The sequence below is a fragment of the Oryctolagus cuniculus genome, chromosome 13, assembly GCF_964237555.1.
Source record: "Oryctolagus cuniculus chromosome 13, mOryCun1.1, whole genome shotgun sequence".
Taxonomy (NCBI): Eukaryota; Metazoa; Chordata; class Mammalia; order Lagomorpha; family Leporidae; genus Oryctolagus; species Oryctolagus cuniculus.
In genome coordinates, this window is record NC_091444.1 from 88,417,985 (window position 1) to 88,432,978 (window position 14,994).

Here is a 14,994-nt window from a genome sequence, read left to right on the forward strand (position 1 = left end):
CACACTTGTATATATATACACACATATACATATACACATATATACACTTATTTCCATTGGGCTTATATATATCCCCTATATATATATATATATATATATATGTATATATACACACATGCCCAATGGAAATAAGTCTCTATTTTTTAAATTTTGTTTGTTATACAAATATCATGTATTTCCTATATACAGATTTAGAAACATAGTGATACTCATCCCTACCCTATTTCCTGCCCAAACTCCAAACCTTCTTCCTCTTTCTTCTTACATTCCCACTCCTAATTTTTACCAAGATCTATGTTCAATTTACTTAAAGATCATATAGTTAACCTTACACAAAACAAAAGAATTCAACAAATAGTATGAAGAGGAAAAACAAAAAAAAACACTGTTCCTTAATGGGAGAGACAGAAGCTATAAAATAATCAAATCTCAAAATGTCTATTTCACTACATTGCATTTCAGGCATTCTATTAGTTATCTCAGATCAAGGAAAACATATGATATCAGTCCTTTATGGACTGGCTTATTTCACTTAGTAAAATGGTTTTGATAGTGCCCATCTTGTTGCAAAATACAGGATACTGCATAGTGTATATATTGCATAGTTTCTTTTTCTAGTCAAAACCTGATGGAGGCTGGTGCCGTGGCTCACTAGGTTAATCCTCTGCCTTGCGGCACTGGCACACCGGGTTCTAGTCCTTGTCGGGGCACCAGATTCTGTCCCGGTTGCCCCTCTTCCAGGCCAGCTCTCTGCTATGGCCCGAGAGTGCAGTGGAGGATGGCCCAAGTGCTTGGGCCCTGCACCCCATGGGAGACCAGGATAAGTACCTGGCTCCTGCCATTGGATCAGCGCAGTGCACTGGCCGCAGCACACTGGCCGCAGTGGCCATTGGAGGGTGAACCAACTGTAAAGGAAGACCTTTCTCTCTGTCTCTCTCTCTCTCACTGTCCACTCTGCCTGTCAAAAAAAAAAAAAAAACTGATGGACATCTGAGTTGATTGCCAGTCTTAGCTATTGTGAATTATGCTGCAATGAACATAGGGGTACAGATAACTCCTTCATATGCTGATTTCTGGAAGTTTGGGTAAATTCCACTGAATAGGATGGCTGGATCATATGGTAGGTCTATATTTGGATTTCTGAGGTATCTCCATACTGTCTTTCACAGTGGCTAGAGCAGTTCACATCCCATAAGAGTGGATTAGGGTACCTTTTCCCCATATCCTCACTAGTATTTGTTGTTTGTTGATATCCACATGAGAGCCATTTTAACTGGAGTGAGAGGAAACCTCATTGTTACTTTGCTTTGAAAAATATTTTAAATTTGGGTAATATAAATATATCCTGTTGTATTCTTTTTATTCAACATATTTTTGGCTATTTGGGGCTCTTTCATGTGTTTAAATTAATTTTAATATTTTTTCTAGTTCTATGAAAATGCCATTGGCATTTTGATAAGAATTGCATAAATCGTTATGCAGCCTTGGTTAATATGATCATTTACTGATATCTATTCTTCCAATCTATGGCCATAGATGTCTTCATTTCTTTTGTGCCTTTTCAATTTCTTTCATCAGTGTTTTCTAGGTCTCATTGTCGAGATTTTTTACTTTATTGGTTGAACTGAGTCCTAGGTTGGTATTTTTATAGTAATTGGAAATAAGAATAGTTTTAAAATTTTTCAGATAACTTGCTATTAGTATAAATCACTGCTACTGATTTTTATATTTTGACATTTTATTTTGCAAATTTGTTTTATTAATTCTAAAAGATCTTTGTTAGAGTATGTGATGTTTTCTATGTATGTGCTCATGTCATCTCCCACCAGTGACAATTTGACTTCCTTTGTTCCAATTTGAATGTCTATTTCTTTCTCTTACCTAATTGCTACATGATTTTTCATACTATCTTAAATAGAAATGCTTGGCAGGTGCCGCGGCTCACTAGGCTAATCCTCCACCTTGCGGTGCCGGCACACCAGGTTCTAGTCCCTGTTGGGGCACCAGATTCTGTCCCGGTTGCCCCTCTTCCAGGCCAGCTCTCTACTGTGGCCAGGGAGTGCAGTGGAGGATGGCCCAAGTGCTTGGGCCCTGCACCCCATGGGAGACCAGGATAAGTACCTGGCTCCTGCCATCGGATCAGCGCGGTATGCCGGCCACAGCACGCTGGCCACGGTGGCCACTGGAGGGTGAACCAACGGCAAAAGGAAGACCTTCCTCTCTGTCTCTCTCTCTCTCACTGTCCACTCTGCCTGTCAAAAGAATTAGAAATGCTTAAAGTGATCATTTTGTGTTATTCCAGATCTTGGAGAAGAATTCTTCAGCCTCTCCACATTCAATATTGTGTCAGCTGTTGGCTTGTTGTATATGTCCTTTGTTACATTATTGTGTACCTGATTTGTTCAGAGTTCCTATTATGAAAGACTCTTAATTTTTATCAAGTGCCTTTTCTACATCTATTGAGAATGACACACGATTTTTGCACTTTGGTTGTTATAGCATGTCATGTGTAGTGATTTGTGTATGTAAAAACACACTAGTATCCTTGGGGTAAATCTCTTCTGACTGTAGTATGTAATCCTTTTAATGTACTAGTATTTTTGTAAATTTTCCCATCTGTACTTACCAAGGATATTAGTTTATAATTTGAGTTTTTGTTGTATCTTTGGTTTTGGTTTAAAGGTAATGCAGACCTTATAGAATGCATTTTGAAGAATTATTTCTCTCCTATTTTTGAATAGTTTAAGAAGTATTGATGTTAATTGTTTTTACATGTTTCATAGAATTTATAAAAGGGCAGGCACTATGGCCTAGAGGGTAAAGCCACTGTCTTCAGTGCTGGCATCTCATATTGGCCATCACTTCAAGTTCTGGCTGATCCACTTCCAATACTGCTCCCAGATCATATGTCTGGGCCACTGTACCCATGTGGGAGTTTCAGATGAAGTTTCTGATTCCTGTCTTCATCCTGGCACAGTTACAGATATTGTAGCCATTTTAAAAGCAGGAAAATTGCAAGTTTACAACATAGTACTGCATGTAAAAAACTAGAAAAGCAAGCTGCCTATATCATCAGATAGTAAAATGAAATAAAACAGAAGTCAGAACATTGGTAAATGACTCCAAACAGGCATAACCACAGTAGAGAGGCAAGAGAGCTACAGAACAAACAAGGACAAAAATAAAAAGAACTATGGCCAGCACTGTGGAACAACAGGTTAAGCTGCTGTGAGCAATGCTGACATTTTATATTTAAGTGTTAGCTGGGAGTCCTAGCTACTTTGTTTCTCAGTCATTACATTGCTAATACTCCTATGAAGTTAGTACTTAATGATCCATATGTTTGGGGCCCTTCCACCCATGTGGGAGGCTAAAATGGAATTTAGGCCTCCTGGCTTTGGTCTCACCTAGACATGGCTGTTTCAGCCATCTGTGGTAGTGAAGTAGTGAATATAAGAACTCTGTGTACATGTTTTGCTCTGTCATTGTCTTTTAATGGAAAAAAAATTAAACATTGGCCCAGAAACAATCCCAGGAAGATAGTTTGGACATTTGGCCACCAAAGCAATACTTATGAATCCACTTCAATCTATAAATAGATTGGTAATATGGACAAATGAGACAGTCTACACACAAATCTGCGATTCACATGACTGAAAAAGCCACAAGACAAATCCTACCTAGGACAAAAAAAACCAACATCCAACTCTAATAGTACAGCATTATGGCTGGCATGTGAGGTAACACAACTGTGGTCACATTACTGATCTGTACTAGAATAAATGGAGGAAGACTCATGTGCAGGCAGTGAAAGAGTTGTACCAAATACTTTGCAAATGTTAGGGTTGTATTTCAAACTGAGTAGTATAGAATGAGTATTTACTTACAAAAAATTACATGTGGATATCGTCCCCCTACTCATAATAAGTGCAGGCAAAACAGCAGATTATATGGCACAGAGACTAATGTAGATTTCAAAGACTGCATAGCCAGCCTCTGCAGTACAGTGTTACACCCTCATGTGAATTCCCTAATACCTGCAGAGATGTGATGTTAAACAGGTATTTTTCCACCTTCATTACTGTTTTGCAGAATAATATTGAGTAATTTTGCTAGCACTTATTTTATGTACTAATAATTTTGTGGATAATTTTGCTGATGCTTGTTGAAATCTGCCTCAGAGTAAAAGCTTTGTCCACTTCCACTGCCTTTGTAGAGTTCTTCCTCTAAGATCCCTGATAGTGAGATCTGGCTTATGGTAGAAAGTTTTCCTATATTCACATGCTTTCTCACCTGTGAGTTCTTTGATGTGTGCTTAACACTGACTTCTGGCATCAGGAATTTTCATAATCACTTCATTAAAAGGTGTTTCTTCCTTTTTGTGAGTTTTGCCTTCTGTTGAGATGTAGCTTCTGGCAAAAAGTCTTTTCTTATCCATAGCACTGACAAGTTATCTCTTACATGTGAGTTCTTTGATGCCTTCTGAAGTTTGAATTCTGGGAAAATGTTTTTCCACATTCATCACATTGATAAGGTTTCTCCCCTGTGTGAACTCTCTGATGTGTAATGAGTTGTGAGTTATTACAAAAGACTTTTCCACATGTATTGCATTCATAAATTTTCTCTGATCTACGCATTCTCTGATGGGTAAAGAGTTGTGATTTCCAACAAACGGGTTTTCCACACATTTTGCATTTATAAATCTTCTCCGTCTTATGTAGAGTGAGTTGTGACTTTTGGAAAAAGGATTTTCCATAGGTACTACATTCATAAGTTTTCTTCCTTTTTGTGGATCATCTGGTGTGCAATGAGTTGTGATTTTTGGGAAAAGGCTTTTCCACATGTATTACATTCAAAAGGTTTATCCCCTGTGTGAATTTTCTCTGATATGTAGTGAGGTTTGACTTCCAGCGAAAGGTTTTTTCACACATTTCACATCCATAAGGTTTCTCATTTATGTGAATCTTCTGATGTGAAGTTAGATTTGACTTTTGGATAAAGGCTTTTCCACCTTTATTACATTCATAAGGTTTCTGCCCTATGTGAATTCTCTGATGTACAGTGAGATTTGACTTCCAGGAAAAGGCTTTTCTGCATATATCACATTTGTAAGATTTCTCCTTTGTGTGAATTCTTTGATGTGAAATAAGGATTGTTTTCCAATGAAAGCCTTTTCCGCATGTATTACATTGATAAGGTTTCTCCCCTGTGTGAATTCTCTGATGTAGAATGAGTTGTGCCTTCCAATAAAATGCTTTGCCACACGTTTTACATGTGAAAGATTTGTATCTTGTGTGAGTCATGTGGTTTGTAGTATCTGACCTCAGGTAAATGGCTTTCCCACATTCATCGCACCCAGAGGGCCTTTCCCCTTTCTGAGTTCTATGATGGATAGAAAGGCAGGATTTACAATTGAAAGATTTTCCACAGGGGTTACAAGAATAGGTTTTTCTTCCTGTATGTGTTCTTTGACTTGTGATAAAATCTGATTTGTAAATGAGAGTTTCCTCATACTCAAAAGATTCATAAAGTTTCTTTCCTGTGTGTGCTTGTTGAGGTTTACTGAGGTAGGACTTTTTCTGGAAAGTTTTCTTTACATGTTCAGTTGTCTTTCCTACAATGCCAACTGACTTATTACAGGTGTCTCCCATATGAGCCCTTTCATTTGTAAAGAACACCCTTTTCCTGTTGAACCCTTTGCCTTTTACACTGTGTTCAAACACCTGCTGAAAAGGCTGAATCTTGTGAGGCTGCCTGATGGGCTCCCAACGTTCACTTGAGTTGCCAGGTACATTAGTGCCATCAGATTTCTCTGCAGCTCACATCTCATCAGGCCTCCTAGGGAGAAGCAAATTGTGAAATAAATTATATGTCTCAGCTTTCAGTAAAAATATGGCCTGAGCTTAAATTAAGTGTTGCTTTTTTTTTTTTAACAGGCAGAGTGGACAGTCAGAGAGAGAGAGAGAAAGGTCTTCCTTTGCCATTGGTTCACCCTCCAATGGCCGCTGCAGCTGGTGCACCACGCTGGTCTGAAGGCAGGAGCCAGGTGCTTCTCCTGGTCTCCCATGGGGTGCAGGGCCCAAGCACTTGGGCCATCCTCCACTGCACTCCCCAGACATGGCAGAGCTGGCCTGGAAGAGGGGCAACTGGGACAGAATCCGGCACCCTGACTGGGACTAGAACCTGGTGTGCCGGTGCTGCTAGGCGGAGGATTAGCCTGTTGAGCCACGGCACCAGCTAAGTGTTGCTTTTTAACTCTCTTGTGTGTTAAGTTGTTGTTTGTGATTACAACTTGCCTCAAATTTATTTGTTGACTTTTCCAGTTGGTTCCCAATAGGTCATCCCTTCTGTGGGCTGAAATGAGAAAAAAAAAAAAAAGACTATATCCATGAACCATATATAAATGTTACTTGCAGAATGTTCAAGTAAAAGCAATGCGATTTCTTAGTGGAATAGCATTTGAATAGGTCAGTAAAAGGTATTCAGTGTTGCCCTATATATCTTTTTCTTCATAATACACTAAGGTAATAAAACAAAGGAAGCTTTCCCAAATTCATACATTTAACTATGTTAATTGTTTTAAGTGGAGAGAAGGGGCAAGTGATGTCAGGCAGTGGGTCAAACCATTTCTGAGGATACATGCATCCCACATTAGTACCAGATGAGTCCTGCTACTGTGCTTCCAATATAGATTCCTGCTAATGTGTCCTGGCAGGCAACCAATGATGATTCTAAGTGTGTTGGAGCCTGCCACACACTTAAAAGACCCAAACAGATTTACTGGCTTTTGGTTTCAGGTTGGTCTCATTCTTACTGTTGCAGGCATTTGGGCAATGAACATGTAGATGGAGGACTTTTCTCTCATTCTCTATTTCTCTGTTACTTTCATTCTGCCTTGCAAGGAGAACATAATAAACATTTTCATAACTAAGTAAATATTTATAAAAGTTGAGAAACACTTAGTAAAAATACTTACCAACTATCTTATTTGAGTAATAAGCTGCAAACTTCCCAGCAGCCATCATCATTTCTTATAAAAGTGAGGTTTCTTGCTTCCTTAATCATTCAGCTTTGAAGATGGGAAAACTTCATTGGATCACTTACTTATAGGTACCAGAAGAGGACATGTGTGTATCCCCTAGGGAGGACCATAACTTAGAAACAGCATCCATTTTTTGGTTGCTGCATGTTCAGTTTTTCCAGGGGAATGGCTATAGAGATCTGTGGAGTTTCTTAAGCAAAAACACCTCCTTTAAATGTTTTCAAGATTTGTTTATTTTAGAGGCTGGTGCTGTAGTGCAGTGGGTTAAAGCCTTGCCCTGTGGCACCAGCATCCCATATGGGTGCCAAGTCTCAGCTGCTCCACTTCAGATTCAGCTACCTGCTAATGTGCCTGAGAAAGCAGCAGAGGATGGCCCAAGTCACTTGGTCCTTGTACCTGCATAGGAGACCCAGAAGAAACTCTGGACTCTTGGCTTCATATTGATTCAGCTGCATGCATTTCAGTCAGTTAGGAGTGAACTGGCAGATGAAAGACCTCTCTCTCTCCCTCTGTCTCTACCTCTCTCTCTCTCTCTCTCTCTCTCTCTTTCAAATAAATAAAAAAAACTTTTAAAAAAGATTTTTTTTTAAAGACAGAGTTACAAAGAGAGATGGAGAGAGAGAGTATTCATCCACTTATTCACTCCCCAAATGGCTGCAATGGTCAGGGCTGTACCAGGGTAAAGACAGGAGCACAGAACTCCAAATGAGTCTCCCAGATATGTGCAAAGAAACATCTGCTGCTTTCCCAGGCACAGTACCAGGGAGCTGCATCACAAGTGGGGCAGCCAGGACTCAAGTTGGTGCCCATATGAAATGCTGTCATTACAGGAAGTGGTTCAACATACTGTCACAATCTCAGCCCTTCCCAAATCTTTTATATGCACATTATGATGACAGGTTTCCACAGATTCCTAAGAAAACCTAGTATCTTCAGATTCTCAGTACCACAGAAGGCCCATAAATGTCCCATACATCATTTTTTGTATGCTTTCCAATCAATTTAAGGAAATATGTTCTTCCATTAGGATTATGTTCACCTTCTTTGAGAAGTACTTCAACCTCATTATGAAACCAGCATACTTGGTATTCTTTGAGTTCTTGGTATACACTCTTGCTCTAAAATTTAAAGTTATGTCTTTTAATGCTTGTGCTAGATGCTCAAAATTATCCCATTTTTACAGAAAACTGATTCTCTTATGCATTTCTAAACTTTTATATTATAATTATATTATAAAAGGAGCAGGAAAAGTATTATAGCAGGTTAACCTGCTTCCTGCAACACTGGCATCCCATTTTCTTCATGATTTATTTATTTGAACTACAGGGATAGGGACAGAAAAACAAAGCCCATTCACTCATTCACTTTTCAATTGCTTGCAATGGCCATTTATTTTGTTACTCATTTATTTGAGAATCAGAGACAGAAAAAAGGGAGAGAGGGGATGCCACTATGGCATAGCGGGTAAAGCCACTGCCTGCAGTGTTGGCATCCCATGTGGGTACTAGTTCAAGTCCCAGCTGCTCCACTTCTGACTGGGAAAGCAGTAGAAGATGTACAGTAGAAGTACTTGGGCCCTGCACCCATGTGCGAGTCCCAGAGGAATCTACTGACTCCTGGCTTCAGATTGGCGGCAGCTGCAGCCAATTGGGGAATGAACCAGCACTTGGAAGACCTCTCTCTCTCTGCCTTTCCTTCTTTCTCCATGTAACTGACTTTCAAATCAATAAATCTTAAAAAAAAAAAAAGACAGAAAAAGGGAGAGGAAAGAGACAATGAGAAAGCTCACGTTCACTAATTCAGTACTCAAATTTGTGCAACAGTAAGGCCTGTGCCTGGTCAAAACCATGAGTGGGAACTAAATTTCTGCAACTAATAAGAAATCAGTTCCTCTGTGTGATCAAATTTTTATAAGCATTGATAGAATAAATACATGAATAGGACAGTGCCATGGCTCATTTGGCTAATCCTCCGCCTGTGGCACTGGCACCCCAGGTTCTAGTGCTGCCTGGGGTGCCAGATTCTGTCCTGGTTGCTCCTCTTCCAGTCCAGCTCTCTGCTGTGGCCCAGGAAGGCAGTGGAGGATGGCCCAGGTGCTTGGGCCCTGCACCCACATCGGAGACCAGGAGGAAGCACCTGGCTCCTGGCTTCAGATCAGTGCAACACACCAGCCACAGCACACTGGCTGGAGCAGCCATTTGGGGAGTGAAACAATGGAAGGAAGACCTTTATCTGTTTCCCTCTCTAACTCTGCCTGTCAAAAAAAAAAAAAAAAAAGAATAAACGTCTGAAGAAAAACAGGATGTGACAGTAGGAAGAAGGACAAGTTTGAATACAGGGGATGTATTTAACCTAAAAATTAGTCTCATTACAGGCAGAAATTGATTGCAATGGGGCTAGCACTGTGGCACAGTAAGCTAAAATTCTGCCCGCAGCATCGACAACCCATATGGGTACTAGTTCATGTTCCAGGTGCTCCTCTTCAAATCAGCTCTCTGCTAATGGCCTGGGAAAGTGGTGGAAGATGGCCCAAGTGCTCTCCATCTTGGAGACCCAGAGGAAATTTCTGGCTCCTGGTTTCATATCAGCTCAGCTCTGGCCATTGCAGCCATCTGAGGAGTGAACCAGTGAATGCAAGACCTTTCTATCTCTCCCTCTGTCTGTCTGTAACTGTACCTCTCAAATAAATAAATAAAATTTTAAAAATAAATTGATTGCATTGTTGGTAGTTCTGACAAAGTATTCACCCAGAGCAAAACAACAAGCAGATGATGCGTCATATCAGCTGTTCTCAGGACTGAGACTTGGGATAAATAATGAGAAATGCTCTACCCAGTCAACATTCCTTGAGATCTTTTCCATCCCAGTCTCCCTGTCCCATGTGTGCTGACTGACCTGACAGGCTCCAATTTAGGGGTTTTGTCACTGTCCATGGCTCTGTCCCCTGTTCCAACTTGAAGATCACCTCAGGTTTGCTTTTGCAGTACCCTGTTAAAGGGAAATAATGCTGGGTGTCATCATATCATTATGTTAGAGTTTTGAAAGACAACAGCTTGTTCACAGGGGCTGTGAAACAAAATTGTTGATTTCAATCCTTTCCTCATGTTTCTTGGCCTCAAATTCTATGCTTATCCACCATGTAATCTTTTAAACAATTAATTTGCTTGCCACATGGGAAGTAACTGTTTCACTTCGGCATGAGAGGGGAATAGCACTCACCCAAAAACAACAGGCTATTGTAGGTCTCCATCATCATATCTTTGTACAGGGTCCTCTGAGAACTGTCCAGGTACTGTCACTCCTCCTGAGTGATGTCCACAGCCAGGTCTTCAAATGACACCAACATCTGCAACAGCGCATTTTTTTTTGGTTCATCATGCCAGTTCTGTCACAAAAAGACTAGGAGTGCATTTCTCTGTGTGTGTCTTCTATGCCTCTTATATAAGATGCAGATGATTTTGGAATCTATATGGCAACAGAATGCAAAATTACAATGAAAATGTCTTGCTTCTATATTAATTTCATAATTCAAAAATCAGTACAATGGAATGCTCGTTATTATGGAACTGCTCTTTCTCCTAATGATTTTGAAAAGAGCCCACACTGCAATCTGTAGAAATACATGTAAGCATATGACTGAATTAACATTAGATGAGTTACAGGAGAAAATGTTGAACATCAATTGGGAGAATGAGGAATTTCTTAAAAAATAAATTTTTCTGTATTATCAAATCATTTATTTTACTGCAAACTTTTTTTAAATTTATGCATAGTTTTTTTATAATGTATTTTTCCATTAATTATTTGATAAATTTTTGTGTGTACTTAATGACTACCACAATTATGTAACCAGGCCATAGGTCAAATAATATTTACATCATGGACATAGAGTTTGAAGCAGGAAAAAGAATATCAGTAACATGTATCAGGTACAGTTCACTCTACTTCATATGTCTACAGGAAAATGCTGAGCTCATAAAAATATCCAAATCATACAAGAAAGAGATAAAGGGAAGAGGAAGAAACCAGAAACTTGAGGATGCATAGGAATGGAAAACTCTCAAAGCATTTTCATTTGGGCTTTTATTATAAGGTTTTCAAGTCTGCCTTTTTTAATCTTACAAGTAAAATATACAGTAAGAAACAATTTGGAAAGCCAAAACATTCATACTGAAATCCATGTTAACTTGAAAATTAAGGTTATGACCATGACAGCTATTGCTAAATCATGTAAATGAAGTAGTTGTTCTCAATAGAATTTTCAATTGTTCAAAATCACAGGAAGGAGATCACAAGGTACATCTAAAAAACATGCTAAAACACTAGTAACATAACCAGACAAAATGTCATGTTTCAGAAGGCTGACACCTGGCTGGAATAACAAATACACTCACACACACAAATACACACATACACACACATTCTAAAGGGTTATACTGTCAGAAACAACCAAATTTACTTCAAAAGTGCCAGAAGATAAAGAAGTTATATTATAAACAAGAAGGAAGCCAACAAGGCAGCCCAGCCCATAGTAAGCATGCTGTATTCAGTCCTGGTTGATGATGTAATGTGGAGCCAGTGCCATGGCTCTCTAGGCTAATCCTCCACGTTGTGGTGCCGGCACACTGGGTTCTAGTCTTGGTCACGGCACCGGATCCTGTCCCAGTTGCCCCTCTTCCAGGCCAGCTCTCTACTGTGGCCAGGGAGTGCAGTGGAGGATGGCCCAAGTGCTTGGGCCCTGCACCCACAAGGGAGACCAGGATAAGCACCTGGCTCCTGCAATCAATCAGCATGGTGTGCTGGCCTCAGCGTGCCAGCTGCGCCGGCTGCAGCAGCCATTGGAGGGTGAACCAATGGCAAAAGGAAGACATTTCTCTCTGTCTCTCTCTCACTATCCACTCTGCCTGTCAAAAAAATGATGTAATGTAAATAATATTGATAATGGTTAAAGAAGCTATTTCTGAGAAGAAACAATGATTCCTTGGAAAACAACAGGTTGAAGAGCTACCAAGGTATGGAATGGAGTCAACAAAGTCTGTGTCTCAAGTACACAGCACAGGCCACTCTCCACATGTATCCTCAGTATGGTCATATTGCCATGAGACAGTGCTGCTATCCTCCAGAATTCCTAAATTATTTTTAAAATGAAATTATAAAAAAGGAATGGCTGTCGTGATTATCCTCCTCCTTTTTAAATCATGTACACTGATTAAAAACAAAGCAGTCACCTTGTCTGCTCATGACACACAGGTCTAACAATCAAGAGAAGCCACATCTGGACATGATACATTTCTGGTTTCATTCACAGAACTTGAATTTGATTTCAAAGTTGAGAATAGATGGTATTTTTTAAGTTTGTCTCTCTGGGTATGGAATGAAGTTAAGACACTTGTGAGATAAGATTAACTGATGTGTGGTGACCACTGCTCACTCAACTTCAGTATTGTTTCTTGTGAGAAAATCACATATCCTCTCCCAGTCTAGAACTCACACAAGTTCACATGATTCTCACTCAGCAAATATCAGTAGATATGAATTGTGTCACTTCTAGGAGAGCTTTACTTGGTCCAATGGCTTCTATATTTTCCAATCACAAAGATGAGCATTTCTAGTAAAGGTCACTATAGCAGGATGAAGAAAAATAGGAGATCTGAAACACACTTTAAATGTGGAAGCCCTGCAGTGTCTGGGAGTCACTTGTCACCTAATTATACCCTAACTTTTCAACCCTATTGTTGTGAGACACTAAAAAATAGAGCATCTGTTACAGCAGTTCACTTTAATAGATGGATCTCTCTAAGTCCATGGAAGGGGGCAAGAAATGCACGGAGGCTAGGGGTTATAGACTTTTTAGCAAATTTTGTGGAAAACATACACAAAATAAAATTAAAAGTGAACCCACAGTTCACACTGAGTATTTAACAACTTGAGAATTACATGCAGTGTGTGATTAATAATCTTAGATTAGGAAAATCTATTCTAACTGAAACTCAATATCCAGAAACTATGCAAGCTCAAATTCAAGAATAGAAAACTCAGCAGAATTTTTAGAGGTAGAATGACAAAATTAGTAACTTAAACATCACCAGATATGCCTTTTTTGTGCATTGTCAATTGCCAAATTCTGAAGATATGTAGCATGGGAGGTTAAATCCAATGCCAAAAATGACTACAGAGGAATGAGATTTTTTCATTCTCATTTTGCTGAGGATACAAATATCTTCCATTGGAATGGGTCTCATTAATATGGGATCTCAGATGAAAGTACTGGAGACTCAGTGATGTGTGGGATGGTAGCAAGTGGTATGGGCAAGTGGTATAGCACATATGTAACTGCAGACCTCACTGGGAGTAGGATCAGAGAAATATATCCTAAGCTAGTGAAAATTGTAATCCTATTGATCAACAAATCAGGCTACAAATCACAAGCTATACAGAAAAATGTTAACATTTCCTGAACAAACATTGTCCTTTACCCAAATTCTAGAGGTTTTTCTCTCCTTTTAAGTATTTATGTATTTGCATGGCTGAATGACAGGGAGAGAAAGATAGGGAAAAAATCTTCCATTAGCTGTTTCACTTCCCAAGTCTCAGCAAATTCAAAAAAGTCAAAATCATACCATGCATCTTCTCAGAACACAATGGAATGAATCTGGAAATCAGCAACTCAGGAATCTCTAGAGCATATGTAAACACATGGAAACTGAACAACATGCTCCTGAATGAACACTGGGTCACTGAAGAAATCAAAAGAGAAATCAAAAACTTTCTGGAAGCAAATGAAGATAACAACACAACATATCAAAACTTATGGGATACCACAAAAGCAGTGTTAAGAGGAAAGTTTATAGCAATAGGTGCCTACATCAATAAATTGGAAAGGCACCAAATAAATGAGCTACCAATCCATAACAGGGATCTAGAAACTCTACAGCAAACCAAACCCAAACCTAGTAGGAGAAAAGAAACAATTAAAATCAGAGAAGAAATCAACAAAATTTAATCAAAAAAAATTACAAAGATCAGCAAAACAAAGAGCTGGGTTTTTGAGAAATAAACAAAATTGACACACCATTGGACCAACTAACCAAAAAAAAAAAAAAAAGAGAGAGAGAGGGAAGACCCAAGACCCAAACCATTAAAATCAGAGATGAGAAAGGGAATGTAACAACAGAAACAACAGACACCAAAGAAATAGTCATCAGAAATTACTACAAAGAGCTGTATGCCAACAAACTGGGAAGTCTAGCAGAAATAGAAAGATTCCTGGACACATACAACCTACCTAAATTGAACCATGAAGACATAGAAAACCTAAATAGATCCATATCTAAGACAGAAACTGAAACAGTAATAAAGGCCCTCCCAACAAAGAAAAGCCTAGGACCGGATGGATTCACTGCCGAATTCTACCAGGCATTTAAAGAATTAACTCCAAGTACTCTCAAGCTATTCAAAACAACTGAAAGAGAGGGAATCCTCCCAAATGATTTCTACAGAGCCAGAATCACCTTCATCCTTAAACCTAAAAAAGAGGCACCAGAGAAAGAGAATTACAAATCAATTTACCTGATGAACATAGATGAAAAAAATCATCAATAAAATTCTAGCCAGTAGAATGCAGCAACACATCAGAAAGATCATCTACCCAGACCAAGTGGGATTTATCCCTGGTATGAAAGGATGGTTCAACATTTGCAAATCAATAAATCATTCACAAACTGCAGAAGAAAAAGCATGCAATTATCTCAAAAGATGCAGAGAAAGCATTCAATAAAATATAACACCCTTTCACGATGAAAACTCTGAGCAAATTAGGTATAGAAGGAACATCCTTCATTACAATCAAGATGATTCATGACAAACCCATGGACAGCATCATACTGAATGGGGAAAAGTTGAAACCATTCCCACTGAGATCCGGTACTAGACAGGGATGTCCACTCTCACCA

The 14,994-nt window shown here is 39.2% G+C and overlaps 1 non-coding gene across 7 annotated transcripts in view; it reads right to left on the bottom strand.

Annotated features, from left to right (window-relative positions):
* Nucleotides 1-108: 108 nt before the first annotated feature.
* Nucleotides 109-14,994, bottom strand: part of LOC127486635 (uncharacterized) — a 34,101-nt gene continuing 19,215 nt past the window's right edge. For 4 of the 7 annotated variants that reach the window (XR_011381635.1, XR_011381632.1, XR_011381631.1 and 1 more), the window contains 4 exons: nucleotides 10,262-10,388; nucleotides 9,938-10,030; nucleotides 6,297-6,354; nucleotides 3,289-5,838 (listed from right to left, as the gene is read on the bottom strand). This is a non-coding gene — a transcript (uncharacterized protein). Of the gene's footprint in view, nucleotides 2,969-3,288; nucleotides 5,839-6,296; nucleotides 6,355-9,937; nucleotides 10,031-10,261; nucleotides 10,508-14,994 lie in introns of those variants that run through there. The other 3 variants (XR_011381633.1, XR_011381634.1, XR_011381636.1) reach the window with 3 other exon arrangements.